Below are 14,266 nucleotides of genomic sequence, written 5' to 3' on the forward strand. Positions count from 1 at the left end.
CTCTCATTCCTCCCCATGTAGCCTCCCTCATCCACTCCCTCTTTCTCTGTGTGTCTCTCTAGCTTGATTTTCATCATATACCATCCAAAACGTCTCTCACTGTGGGAGGATTAGTCCGTCTCTGGCTGCCTGCTTATCTGTCTGCTCTGGCTTTCGGCTGCAGAGAGAAAGGAGGAGGTGTGTGTCTGTGTGTGTGTGTGGTGGAGGGGAGGGTTTGGCATCTCTTGCTCAGTTGTTGTGGCTATATCAGCTCGACTCAGCTTATTGCGATGGGTGTTTTTTGCTGGAGCGGAGCAGTAGAGGCTCTGCAGTGCGACAGGAGTAGAAAGAGAACATTTTGTACTGCTGTGTGTGTGTGTTCAGGCAGGTGTGGATATGTGTGTGTGTGCAGCAATTCGCCGTGCATCTCCTATAATGTTTAGACTGATTGTATCCCGCCCTGCAATGCTCCGGCGGTGTGTGTCCGACTGGCTGTCCGTGATCATTACTCCCCAGTGCCAGCATCGACACTAAACATGGATCAATACCAATAGCGAAGCAGATAGATCAGGCTAACGTTAGCGTGACTCCCCCGGGACCCCATGTGGCAGTGGAAGTCAGTCTCTAAAGCAACATACCTCAGTCACAGTAACAATGTCTTTATCCTGAGGTGAACATCTATAGGCCCCGGGGAGCTAGAAAAAAAAGGCAAGTATATTAGATGGCACGGTAAAATCCAGCTAGGTCAGTAAATCCTGGTAAGGTCAGCGACCCACAAAGAGATTTGAAAATTGAAGATGGTCCAGACATTTAAAGGGTTATTATTTGGTTTTCTTCTCTAAAGCCTACCTAATTTATTGGGAGCTGTCAGTCCTCGCAGTTCATCTATGAAGGACTAACCCCTGTGTTATGGCTGTGGACATATTAAAAGAAGTGGCTTGCCAAGATTGAAGAGATCAGAGGCAATCAAACAAAACATCGGTGGAAAGGATCCTCCATCTGCACCTCTACACAGTTTCCTCAGTTACAGTACAGTACACACTGACCACATAAAAAGCTATGTGTTGCTGTAATCAGTCCTACAATCATATATTTATTTGTGAAGAAAGTCTGTGAACAAACAGAAATGTAAAAATTACAAGTTGTGTTTTACAGGGAGACAAAAGATGAGGTTTGACCCAGCAAGAAATGATAAAACCAGTAAATTAGTCATTTTCACATTTTTGTTCAGATTTAACAAACGAGGTAAGAGTTGATGGTGTGCTTTAGAGGTGCTGGTAGACATATTTTTCAACTTCAGAACTAGCAAGGCGAGCTGTTTTCCCATTTTCAGTCTTTATGCTAAGCTAAACTAATCACCTCCTGGCTCTAGCTCCACACTTAATGCACAGACATAAGAAAGCTATTGATCTCCTCTAACTCTGGGCAAGAGAGCAAATATGTCTGACTATTCTTTTAAAGTTACACCTCAGTCACACCAGCATATACAAAAGTGAAATTTAAAAAAACATCTTGACAGCGCTTACCTTCAAGGGAACAAAGGGAACAAAGGGAACCTGAAAGTTCAAAATGGAGGAAGCTATTGTATCAGCTGTGTTGCACTATTAAATTAAATTTCATTTCTATAGCCTTGTTTTGCTAAATGAGAAAATGTAAATGAGAGGTAACGTTTGCTGAGCTAATCGCCACCTGGCTCTCGCTCCATACTTGGTGCACAGACATCAGAGTGGTATTGATCTTAACATCTAAGTCTTGGCAAGGAAGCAAATATGAGTATTTCCCAAAATGTCCAACTTTCCCTTTAAAGCTCCACTCACTGATTTTGTTAGGTCTTGGTCAAACCAACTTTGTTAAACTTTGACTTACAAATTTGCGAACTTTGACTCATAGTGAACCGTTCATTATAGTGCTAACCTTTGAGGGAACGGAGAGAACTGAAGAACACAAAATGGATGTTGGAAATAGCAACTGATCTTAAACAACAATCTCAACTGAAGAATGATCTGTCAAACTAACACGGACAAGAAGTTCTGTAAGTGTGCAGAATAATTCCATGATAACTGACCAAACAGAAAAGCTCTGGCATAAGCAAGTAAGTGGATGTTAAGTTAAGGATTGTTTCAATAAATGCCAACAGAGTTTTCCTCTTTTTACCATTCTGCCACAATGCCATGACAAACTGAGGGACTGTACCTTTAAGAAAAATTAGATTTGAAAAATGAATGACTTGTTTGAATTACTGAACGGCAACATGTAACCTCAATCCACTCAAAACCAAACAATGGTGCAATTTCTTCTGGGATGGATTGAGAGAGCTCTCGGTTCATTCCATATGAAATGTAAACCATCCACTTAAATCACAAAAACCAAGAGCAGCTTTACCAACAGCAACAGTCCATACTGGAGCTTATGTGTGTGTGTGTGTGTCTATCAGGGATGGTGAGAAGTGTGTTCCTCATTTCACATGGCACACTCCATGCTGCCTGATTATGGATGAAACTCTGTGCTGCCGCAGCCAAGTTTGAAAGTCAGTCCAGATAGAAACAGATAGAGATGTCACTGTCTAGATCTCATTCCCATTACTGCTGGAGAGGGTTATCAGGTCCAGATGCAAAGAAAAGTGGGTCACCACACTAAACATGTGCCAGACCCTATACTTCCCCATATGTACAGGGACCCACTGCTTACACTACTGCACATATGTATACTTGCCAAGTCAGACCGTTTTCTTCCCCATCTCCCGAAATAGCACAGAGCAGACTCAGAGTGAGTGTGTATGTGTTTGTCTGGTTCCATCTGGTGTATATCTTAGATCTGCACATACATCCCTGCCTGTATGCAAGGTTCCCCTGCAGTAAATCTCAAAATTTTATCATAACTACAGGGCGTGTTCCTCATCGGCTTTCAAGTTTGCCTGTCTTCCCTCAGTCTTTTGTCTTAATGTCCTTCTCGTATGACATCCAAAGTAGTAGCTGCCTTAAACCCCCAGACCCTTTCATGCTGTGCCTTTGCCATTGAAAACAACAGCCATCTGACAGCAGTGGAGGAGTGTGGTTTGGCCTGCAGATCTTTTTAATGGGGAGTTTACAGGCGAACAAGCATTTTTTTCAGTGTTTCTGTTCTCCAGAGGTCATGAGGAATCTGGTGGGACGGGGCCAGCTCCATTTCAGGGGGATTCAGCATGCGAAGCTCTAGAAAAGGAGCTACAGTATATCATCTGAATGGCTCAAATAGCCCTCAGGCGGAGTACTATTTATGAGCATACATGTAGTTAAGGCCAAGAGTGCTACGTCAAAACCCTCACAGAGTTTTCCAAGTATTGCCCAATGTGACCTTTTTCTCAGAACAAAAATGCTGTGCTACCCAGTTGAAACCCATGACATACTTTTTCTTCTATCCTGTTGCCTTCAGGTTTTTTGCTTTGCTTAACACTTTACAAGTAGTGACAAATTACGTTGCTGAAAGCGCGTCTGAATAACAGCAATATCTCGATGAACCCAGAGCATGTAAACACTTGGGCACAGACAAACACACACCACTGGGCCGGCTGGGAAGGGTAATATGATTGGACTGGACAGCCAGTGTCAACCCATGGGGCAAATCAGCTGTGTTATGATGCGTAATCGGTCGGCTGTCTGGGGAGGTGTGTGTGTGTGTGTTTGTGTGTATGTCACACTGCCACACACACGGGTCATACCCCAGCAATGCCCAGGGTGTATTGCATTGATTAGTGTCTGAGTGTTGGTCACATCTTGAGCTGACGATGTAGCATCGTTGCAACCATGACAGGGGAACCCTGCCTGTTGTTGATTCCTTTGTGCTCATCTCCCCTCCTGTGTGTGTGTGTATGTGAGTGAGTGTGTGTCCAGTGTCATATGTGTAAACCCGCCTTCTATAATGCCTGTGAAGAACTGAGTAAAGAATCATTCTGGTTTATTACAACTTGAGTGAACCAACAGTCAGCTACTTTGAAACTGTAGCAAGTGTTGCTATTCTTCAGAGGGAAAAGCTAAGCTACAACAGTGCTACACTTTTTCTGAAAGTGCCTACATACAATTACTCAGAAAAAGTAACGTAACACACTGAAGGTATTTCACATTAAGTAATGTCTATGGTTAAGCAATACAATAATCATACCTCACACTCTTTCTCTTTTGCTTGTCCACATGAGCTGTCTGTCTCTACTTTCTGTGTCCATGAGTATGTGTGACTTCCAACTGATATTGTAAGTGGAAACTGATCAATGCTGCTTACATTTGCAGGTGTATTTATTTTTTTTTAGGTAGGATGCCATCCTGCTTTGACTTTTTGACACCAGCTCTTATCTTATTGTAGCTGGCGCATCTGCTTAAGCTGTAATGTGTGGATTGTGTGTAGATTTGTGTTTCATAGACAATCTGGTAACTTGGGTAACATCAGACAAACTCCATGTATGACCATTATTCATAATTAAGTTTCCTGGGACACCAAAACGAGAGGGCGCCAGGAGATGAATATGGGATGACTCCGGGAAAAACAGGAGTGTTGGCAGAAATGCAATAGAGCTGTTTTGTTTTGTGAACAAAAATGGTAGTGTTTCCACCGCCTCCTTTCATTGATTTCGAGGGGGAAACCAACCGAATCTGACTGGTGGCAGGCATTTAGAAAAGCCTCATTATAGAGGCATCAGTATTAAACTGAGACTGTTTCATAACCAGTTAAAAACTCCTCATAGTACATTTAAAGAGAAAATAAAATGCAACAATGTAGCACTTGGTCATGCCAACCCACTCCTAGTGGACATAATAGCTTCTACTGGAAAAATTGCATGCTTGAGAAAAGCTACCCAAAGGCTACTGGGAAATGTGGTTAAACTAATGTTGCCAGTTGTAGGGTAGTAGTCGCATTATTGCTCCTCAAACCTGCAGTCAGGTGGAAACAAGGCAAGAGTTCCACTCAACTACAGCAAGTATGGTCAGGCAAAGCTGAGGTCTGTGATGGATGTGACCAGTTTTACTTGGTTTTCTCTTCAAAGTAAGTTTGGCTAAGCTGCTGACTGTTAGTGTATCTTGCTGTATCTGACCTCTTTCTAGCCATGTTACAGAAATATAAAATAAGTTGTTATAACGAAGTTACAGTATATCCTTATTGGTTGACTTTTTTTTCTGACTTTCAGTCTGATAATAGCACTTTCATCTTAAAATGTGAAAAAGAATTGCCTTTAAGCTGAAATAATTTCACTTGTTACCACTTTTGGGAGGGGTGGGGCTTTTATTACCTTTACTTGAACTCAGCCTTGGTACATGGGACACAAGCTCTACCAGGTGAGCTATCACAGAAGTTACCACTTTTAAATCAAGTAATATATTGATATATATTACAATAATTGCATAAAAGTATCCCTGAATCATTTCAAACACACTAGACAGCTTGTTAAAATGGATATTTCTCGCTCTGCTTTTGGCTTATTTTCAGAAAGCCCTCCTCTAAAGCACTGAGGGAAAGGTGGATTTTTGCTCATTAATTTGAAAACTGCAGTGCTGTATGTAAGGGTGCTGAAATCAAACAATTGCCAACACGAGCAAAGCAGTGGGGAGTGAGTCTATCTGTTTGTTACACAACACTGAGTCAACGGTGTGGAGCTGTATGTACAGTAATAGCAGACTGTTGGCACACAGAGAGAACAGGTGGAATAAACACTTTTCTGATGACAATTTACATATATGAGTGTATGTGTGTGTTTGAAGGAGAAGGAGCCAGCCAGTTCACGTTGGCCCAGACTGACCGAACAATAATAATAATACCATAACGACACTGGCCTCCGGGGATTCCACGAATAGAAACTTTTGAGAAGAGAGGAGGAGGAGGCTGGGAGAAGAAGGATCAGACAAGAGAAAGAAAATGGGATGTCTGTGTTTGTCACCCACATGTATGTGTGTGTGTAATGTCTGTTCATTGCTTCAGAACAGCACATTCTGCTTTTTGCCTCCATACTTTACACTTGCTGAATGTTTCTGCGTGTCAGACTCTTCTCCCCAGGCTCTTTGTTGCTTTTATAGCCCAGGCGGTCTTATCTAACCAGGTCTCTTGAGAAAACCAGAGACAGAGAGAGTGGAGCAGAGAGGCTGCAGACTGTAGAGGAGCATGCAAGGAAAAGGGAAGCATTAAAAGTCATATCAACAGAGCTGCTCCGCACTGCAAAAACATCCATCCTAATGAGTCACATAGTCTAGTCTGAGTCTTAAAATATCATTTTATTCTTAGAAAAAGCAACAGTCTTGACAAGTGAGCAAGTCTAGTGCAGAAAAAGATTTTTTTTTTCTTTTTTTTAACATATTGGTGCTTGTTTGTAGAAAAACTGCTGGAAGAAGCAAAACTGCTTTTATAACAAGGTGGAACAGGTTCAAAGGGAAAAGGAGCCAAGTTAGCTTAGGCATTTTAAAAGAGGGGAATTCTAGGATGTGGCAATTTCTCTGCTTTAAATGTTCAATTGCCGTATTTATGTGGATTTGTTGGAAACTGACCAATTGCCTCGAAGCTAACCCTCCACCTGGCTGCCAATCACAGCAGCAGCTCATTAAAAAAAGCTGCTTATGCAAAATGGCCTGGTCACACACAGGTGAGAGTGGAGCCCTGGGGCAGTCCTTGTGCTGTAGAGGCAGGCTGTGTTAGACTTCACCACAGATGAAGATGTTGTTAAGTTATCCTTGATCACCGCAGGGAAATCCATTCTTTGCATTTGACCCATCCTAAATAGGAGCAGTGGGCAACCACCATGTACGATGCCAGAGGACCAACTCCAGATCTGAGCCAGTGCCTTGGCCAAGGTCAATGCTGATGGTGGGAAAAACTGCAGCACCTGGAGGAAACCGAACCCAGGACCTTCTTGCTGTGAGGTGACAGTGCGAACCACTAAGCCACCATATTACCGCAAAAGCTAGCACTAAATCCATATTTCTACTTTGGACGTGAAGTAATGCACGTCAGCAATGAAAACTGAATTTATGTTTTTAGGTACTGACATGCATATACTTTAAAGTACTGACATACTACCAATCAAATTGTAGCTAATTAGCTACAATTTGATTCTTAGGTTGCCAACCTTTTTGGTGACCCTGTAAAGTATAGTATGACATACGATTACAGCCGTAAATTATACTTTTCCACATCACCCAAGGTTCTGTGCAATATAAATTTCATCATCTGCCCACGTCTGCAAGGTTCTTCACATAACATTGACGTACAGCCCAAAATTTGCCAGCCCAGACTGTATGCCACGACAAACGTGTGAACAAACAAATGTAGTGTAAACCGAACTGTGTGCCTCACTGTTTAGGAGTATATCCATCCCTTATTGTGCACAGTTCAGCTGAATTCACTATTCAGCTCAATAGTGATTCATTTTCGACTGAAAATGGAAGTGAAAATTTGCTTAATATAAACTTCTTTTATGACATAAATATATTCTTAATTTGTTATCACCTGCTGATACATTTTTCAAAATTGGAAAATCCCACCTCTGCTATGGAGCTTGGTGTCTGAGAAGTCTTCACACTGGACCCCATGGTTCATATGTCTACTCACTGTAAGCTTTAGCAACCGCTGTTTGTTCTGTATTGCTAATGTCAGTCTGAATGTGGCCCACTGCAGATACATCAAAAATGCATTTTGAGAACACCATCAAGTCCCTGTGAATCAAGAAGTCACTGGTTTCCAAAATGTCAGATGCACACTAATGTATGACTGTTGACTGATTGGTTGATTGTCAGCGAGACCAGATTTTTGCTTCTGTAGTGGAATTATCTCCCTCATTGCCTGAAATTTCCCCTTGCTTGAAGAAAAATTTGATTTGGACTGGTTGATGCAGGTTTTGGCAGTGCAAGGCCATATGTGTATACACGTGTGTGTGTGAGAGTTCACTGCACTACTCAGAAAGCTATCACATGCAAACGGCTCTAAATATCTGCATGTTTTCTCCTGCTCGCGCTGAGATGTACATTTATGTTAATGCCACACTACTGTACCACAGTGTTGCCTCAGCATCACATTACTGGAGCGTGATGTTCCCTGCTCCAGGGCCAAACTCACTGACTCTCTGTGTGTGTGTTTGTGTTTGTGTAGGTGTGTGTGTGTGTGTGTGTGTCTGTTCTCCAAATCTGTTTGCAAACTGCTGAGTACAAGCCAGGGAGAGGGTTCACACTGGATTAGCTCTGAGTTGGCTAAACACCAGATAGCAGAGATAACAGTGTTTGTGTGTGTGTGTTTATGTGTGTTGTGGAAGGGAGGGGGGCAGCTGATATCAGCCGGAATAGGGGAAAACACTGATAAGGCTTTTTCAGGATCTGCAGTTCTAATGGTCATGACGGTTAGATGCTAACGACCTTTATTGTAAAATCGTGTTTACAGAAAGCAAAGAAGAAGGAAGAAAAGAAGAAGGAAGGAAATCGGAAGAGGGGGAGGAAATAAAGAAAGAAAGAACAAAAGAGAAAGAATGAAGGAAGACAGCAGTATAGAAGGAAGGAGGGGAGGATGGGGAAGTGAGAAAGAGAAAAACAAGAAAACAACAGAAAAACAGGAAGGGACAAGAATGAAAAAGGAAGTAAAAGGAAGTATAAAAGGGCACATAGAAAGGGAGGAAAGGAAAATAAGGAGAGTAGGTAGGAGGAAGAAGAAGGGAGGAAGGAAAGGAGCAATGAACAATCTAAGGACTAAAAGAAGGGAAGATGACTGGGAGGAAAACAGAAAGAAGGAAAGAAATAAGTAAACATAGGGAGGAAGAAAAGAAAGAAAAAAACATGCAAGGAGGGGAGTGAGGGAACATGAAAGGAAAAACAGGTAGAAGAAAGTAGAGGAGCTATGAATAAGCAAACTAAAAAAAGAAGAAAAAGAAAGAAAGAAAGAAAGAAAGAAAGAAAGAGTCACTTTAACAGGAAACACATTTTCACTTCCTTCACAGATTTTTCCTCTTTTTCTTCCTCCCACCAGCTGTAGAGAAACCCAGTGGGAGGAAGCCGTCATCTTCACTTTCCCTCCTTTGTCCTTCCTCGCTTTCACCTTTCCTCCATCTTTTCTCCCCAGAATTAAACCCATCAAGATGAGGCTTTATCTCCTCTTTTTGTAGGAGGGAAAGGTGAATCTATAAAGACTTCGCCTGTTCCCCAGCCGATCGATTGATGTTGAAGTGTTTAACTCACAAAGGGCTGCATAAACGGCTCAGCAGCCTGCGGTTTATGCAGAACACCAGGCAAATCTTTTACAGGACTCCATTGATGTTGCTTGTTTTACCTGAGAAATAAGACGCTAATCCCCCTGATGTGCACAAAACTGAGAGGAGGTGATACCTGCGGGGGCGAGAGGGCGGACCTCCTGTCTGTCACCTCCACATACGACAAACAAAGCTGCCTCTGCTTCGCCTCACCGCCAAGCTGCATGAAACAGAGTAGGCAATGCCAACAGATCTCCTATAAAACCTTCAGTATTGGAACAGGAAAATCATCTCTTTCAGAAGACCAACATATAACAAAGCCAATGGAGCTGTTAAAGACCCATATTGACACATAAATGGTGGTACAGAATTTAAGGCACTACTATTTAAACAAACAAGAGCATTACTAAGAGGATTAGCCGCCTCTATGGCCCTTTACGCTGCATGTTATGTACACTGTGTTACACATGTCACTGAATTTGCTTTAATAGGAAATCTGTTGCATTTCTTTACGGCACAAAAGCAGATTTGGAAGCAGTTTGTTCGACTAGAAACTAAGCAAAATCTCTCTTAAGGAATGACTTCACCAAATTAGCATTTCCAGGAACCCAGAAACCATTTCAAATTTAGTTCCTGGCCCCAAAAAAGGCCCTGCTCTGGGGGTATTACTTTATTATTCCCTAGGGTCTATTGGGGCAGTCTGCAGTGTTGCTCACGAGTCAAACACAAATGTCACGGCTGCTAAAACTTGGAGCATTCATTAGCACCGTAGCACTGATTAGCCTGGCTCCAGACCTCTTAATAACAGTCCACAGTGATTTATCTTTTCTTTGTGTGTGTGTTAATATTGTGGTGGTAATTTTTGCCAGTCAACCAACCTTAATGTGTAGCTGCATCCATGAAAAACGGCAAGTCAAAGTCAGAAAAAGCACTGACTGTAAACATAGCCTTTGGCATCTTTAAGTATCGTGCATAACAAAGTGACATCATCTTGGCAAAAAGCATTTGTTGGCTTAAAAAGAGCTTTTCAAAACAAGTTAGAAAGCACTTTACATACAGTTAAAAAGACAAAAAGCAACAAAATATTGATAAATGCAATTAAAGATAATTTAACAACCTGTAAAATCCATAAAAAGGAAATCTAAAATAGTGAGTTTGTGACAAAAAAAGACAAAAGAAGACTCTGTGTAACCATGATCTCCTCTGGTAGCTTATTCTACAACTGAGGGGCCCGAACAGAAAAGTCCCATTTTGAGTAAGGTTTTACCGAGGAATGGCCAGGAATGACCTACCAGTGGATCTCAGGTTGAATTTTGGCTTGTAAGAGGTCAGGAGATCAGCTACATATCCTGGAGCTAACCCTCTACGTACATTAAAAATTAAAAATCTACTTTAAAATGGACTGAGAGCCCATGAAGTGATTTCAAAACAGGTGAGGTGTGTTCTCTCCTGTTGGACCAGGTTATGTGCCTGGCTGCAGTATTTTGAATTATCGGAAGTTTATTGAGGTTTTGTTGTGTGAGGCAAGAGAAGGGTGCATTGCAGTAATCTAACCAGGATGAAATGAAAGCATGAATTACTGTTCTTCATAGGTAGAAAGCTGACGTTGCCTTAGCTGGAAAATGATCAGACAATGGAATTAATATGCTGGTCAAAATTGAGGTCGATATTACCGAGGTTTTCTGCAAGAGTTAGTAATGTTAGATGAGAGCGGACCAAGATGGGTAGAAATGCAATTATGTGGTGATTCTTCACCTATAATAAAAATCTGTAACTGTAAAAAAAAAAAAAAAGTCACTTATTCATTATTATGTATTATTTGTTGCAATGCACAAGTGAAGGATGTTTGATTGGAGTTATTAATGTCGAAGGAGAGATACCATTTTGTGTCATCGGCATAGAAGAAGATAACTGATATTGTGTTTACTAAAATGTAAGTTCTTAGGGAGGAGGTCACTGTGAATGTAAAATTTTTTTCATTCATCTTTCCCAAATCTTAACTACGACAATGGACCCTTCCAAACCTTAAGCAGTTTAAATTGTCTCAAAAAAAGCACCCATATAGCTCATCTGGTGGAGCTGGTGCCCCATGTATGAAAGCTGAGACTGTGTTGCAGTGGTCCAGGTTTCAAATCTGACCTGTGGCCCTTTGTTGCGTGTCATCCCCTCTCTCTCTCTCCCCCCTCTTCTGTCACTATCCATTAAAAGACATAAAAAAATGAATTACTTCTGTGCCCTGGAAATAGCAGATCAACATAACATTCAGTGGGTTATTTGCAGTGTACCAGCAAATTAAAAAAAACATTATTTTGTTATTTAGGCCTGATGTCCATTGGAAATGTAGTTTCAAATCTTTAAAAACGCCAGCTTTATTGGCTTCCAAGGGTAGCTGAAATAGTACTTTATGTCTTTGTCACCTTCAGAAACACAGACACACACTCATCTTTATGTGTGAGAGGGGTAAAAAAGAACGCTTGAGTCTCCACCAAATCCCTAAAAGCTGTCATTGACTTCAAACACTGTGCATTCTTCACAGTGGAGTGCCTCTGCCGAGTGACAGAGCTGTCTGTCTCTACTTTTCTATAGGATCCTTTTGATATGGCCTTTGCAGTCCAGACCCCGAGCTCTATAAGGTAAACAGGGGTGCTTTCAATTCATCTAAAATGAGTTGAGAATCCAGAAGTGTACTTCATATACAAAAACAAGCTGTCCTTGCTTTTAACAAACAGCGTACAGCAAGCCAGTGCAATTATCACTCTCTATCACTATCATTAACACTCACTCGGACAACAACTTTATAGAATTACTTCAGATGTGAAAACATACAATAATGAATGCTGAATATTCATATTGAGAGGAGAAACACTGCTGTATATACAGCACATATCAATCTACAGAATGATCATTTACCAATTTAAACAGCACATTAGTTTTCATGAAACATGTGTAATTTATGAGTGGTGTGGGATTGCGTGTATCTATTAGTGTCAGAGTGACATGTGTGGGGTGATAATCTATTCTGTGACCCAAATTTATGTGTTGAAAGGCTACAAAACCGCACTCCAGCCCTCCCATCCGATTTCACAGCTCATCACTGTCAGTACGATATACTGCATGTGTGTGTGTGAGGGAGAGAGTATGATAAAAGGAATGTGTTATCCATCTTATCCAGAGGAGATGTTTTGAAAGGAACTCTGTTATTAATAAATGCATGAGAGCCAACAGAAAAAGGAACATTCTGCGGCTTTGCAAAAATAAAAAGAGAGGGAAAGAAAAAAAAAGCGCTCCTTGTTAGCGTTCTCTCAGACGCTGCTTGCGCTAGGAGCTACGTCCTCAATGAGAGACATATTATCTCTGGTCAGCTTTCCTATCTATTATTCACAGCTCTGTGAGAAACACTGGTGGCGAGATCAACAGCAGTCACTTACAATATATCCCGGAGCAACGCTGTCCTATTCATGTGCAAAAGAAACCTTAATAACCATGGCTGGAGATAGTAAAGAGGCTGCAAAGTTGGCAAAAGCTTATGGAAGAACAGGGCTTTGATTTTCAGGGTATGGATTCAACGCAAACTAGATTAAGCGAAAAATATAAAATAAAAAATGTGTTTTTGATGTATTATTCAAAAGCAGGTAATGTATGGGCGTCGTATACTGGAGAAGTTCAATAAAAGGGAATCTTGTTTGTCCTTTGGGGAGAATATTGTCCCTTTTTTGTCTATTTTAATCTACAGCTGACTTTACAGACAACAAACAAATTCTGCAGCTTATTGCTTTATTGAAATCTCCCATACTGCAGGACACACAGAGGCACGCACGCCACATATGCATACATGAGTGTCCGCAGATTGAGGATTCACGTCTGAAATGTTAATAAATTCAAGGGGGAAATTGCTTTGTGTTTATCTGTAATATGACAAAACACCTTGACTTTGATCCCCGCCACATGTTATAGGCTCACAAACACACAAATGGCATTTCAAATGCTAATTTCCCATTGTGCATGGGCTTATTAGATAATATGTGAACGCAATATGTGCCTTCCATGTGGACAATGAAATATGTGACTTGATGCTAACACACTCATCTTTTTGTCATATTGAATATTATATAATAAACAACTGGCCATCTTCTAAAGATGCAATCGCTTTTTGTTCAAATAAAGGATGTGCTGTATGTTTGATATTCTACAGATAAAAATGCCAATAAAGTCACAGTTTGGAGAAAAAAAACAGATGAACTGTCAGTTTGTGTACAGCTTCTACTTTATGTGCTTTTTAAAGCTGCATTTCTAAATCTGGTTCTATGGAAACACATTTGGCTTTGAGTGCTGTCCTGGCAGGCGCAGAATATTTAACAAGCCAAATAGCCTTGCTTTTTTTGCTTTTTAGGTACTCGGCTGCTGTCTGTTGCTATGCAACCGCATCCTCCAAATTGTCAGGTTCAGGGCCACATTCCCCTCCTTTTCCTCCCCATTTCCTAAAAAAAAAATTGCAGAGGGAAAGGTACTTTGTACATGAACTGAGGCGTGCATGGTGCAGCACCACCCTCAGGATTCCTCATTTAAATAAATCCCCAATATTTCAATATTTGAGTTCTCCTCATATATTTGAATTTTCAAGAGCTGGTTTTTTTTACCAGTTCACCTTTGTTCAGCGCACATTCTGTTCATTCTGCATTCATTCGTTCGAGACATGCGATTTCTCCTCTTGTTCTCCCCCTTTTCTGCGTTCTTTTCATCAAAAATCACTCTCCCTCACTGTGCTCGTCTTTGTTTGTCTCTTACACACACACACACCAACACACACACACACACCTCTCTCTACCCGTGCACATACTGTATGTATATGTCTGTGAGGCAGACTGTCTCTATAATTGGGTTATCCTTCTCTTCACCGGTCTGATGCACTGAGACACACATGCACGCGTGCACACACAGACACGCACAATCGAAGCATGCACACACGAGTTTGATATGTGGAGACGTTTTCGTACAGATTGTTGCTGAGGTAGGAGAAGCGCACCCATGCATGTGTTTTATTTAGGCCTATAAGAGAATGTAGGGCCTGCGTTGTGATTGGATACACAAGCTGATATCAAAAAC

The sequence above is a fragment of the Morone saxatilis genome, unplaced genomic scaffold (assembly GCF_004916995.1).
Source record: "Morone saxatilis isolate NCDOM2014 unplaced genomic scaffold, NCSU_SB_2.0 Contig9, whole genome shotgun sequence".
In the NCBI taxonomy this organism is placed as follows: domain Eukaryota; kingdom Metazoa; phylum Chordata; class Actinopteri; family Moronidae; genus Morone; species Morone saxatilis.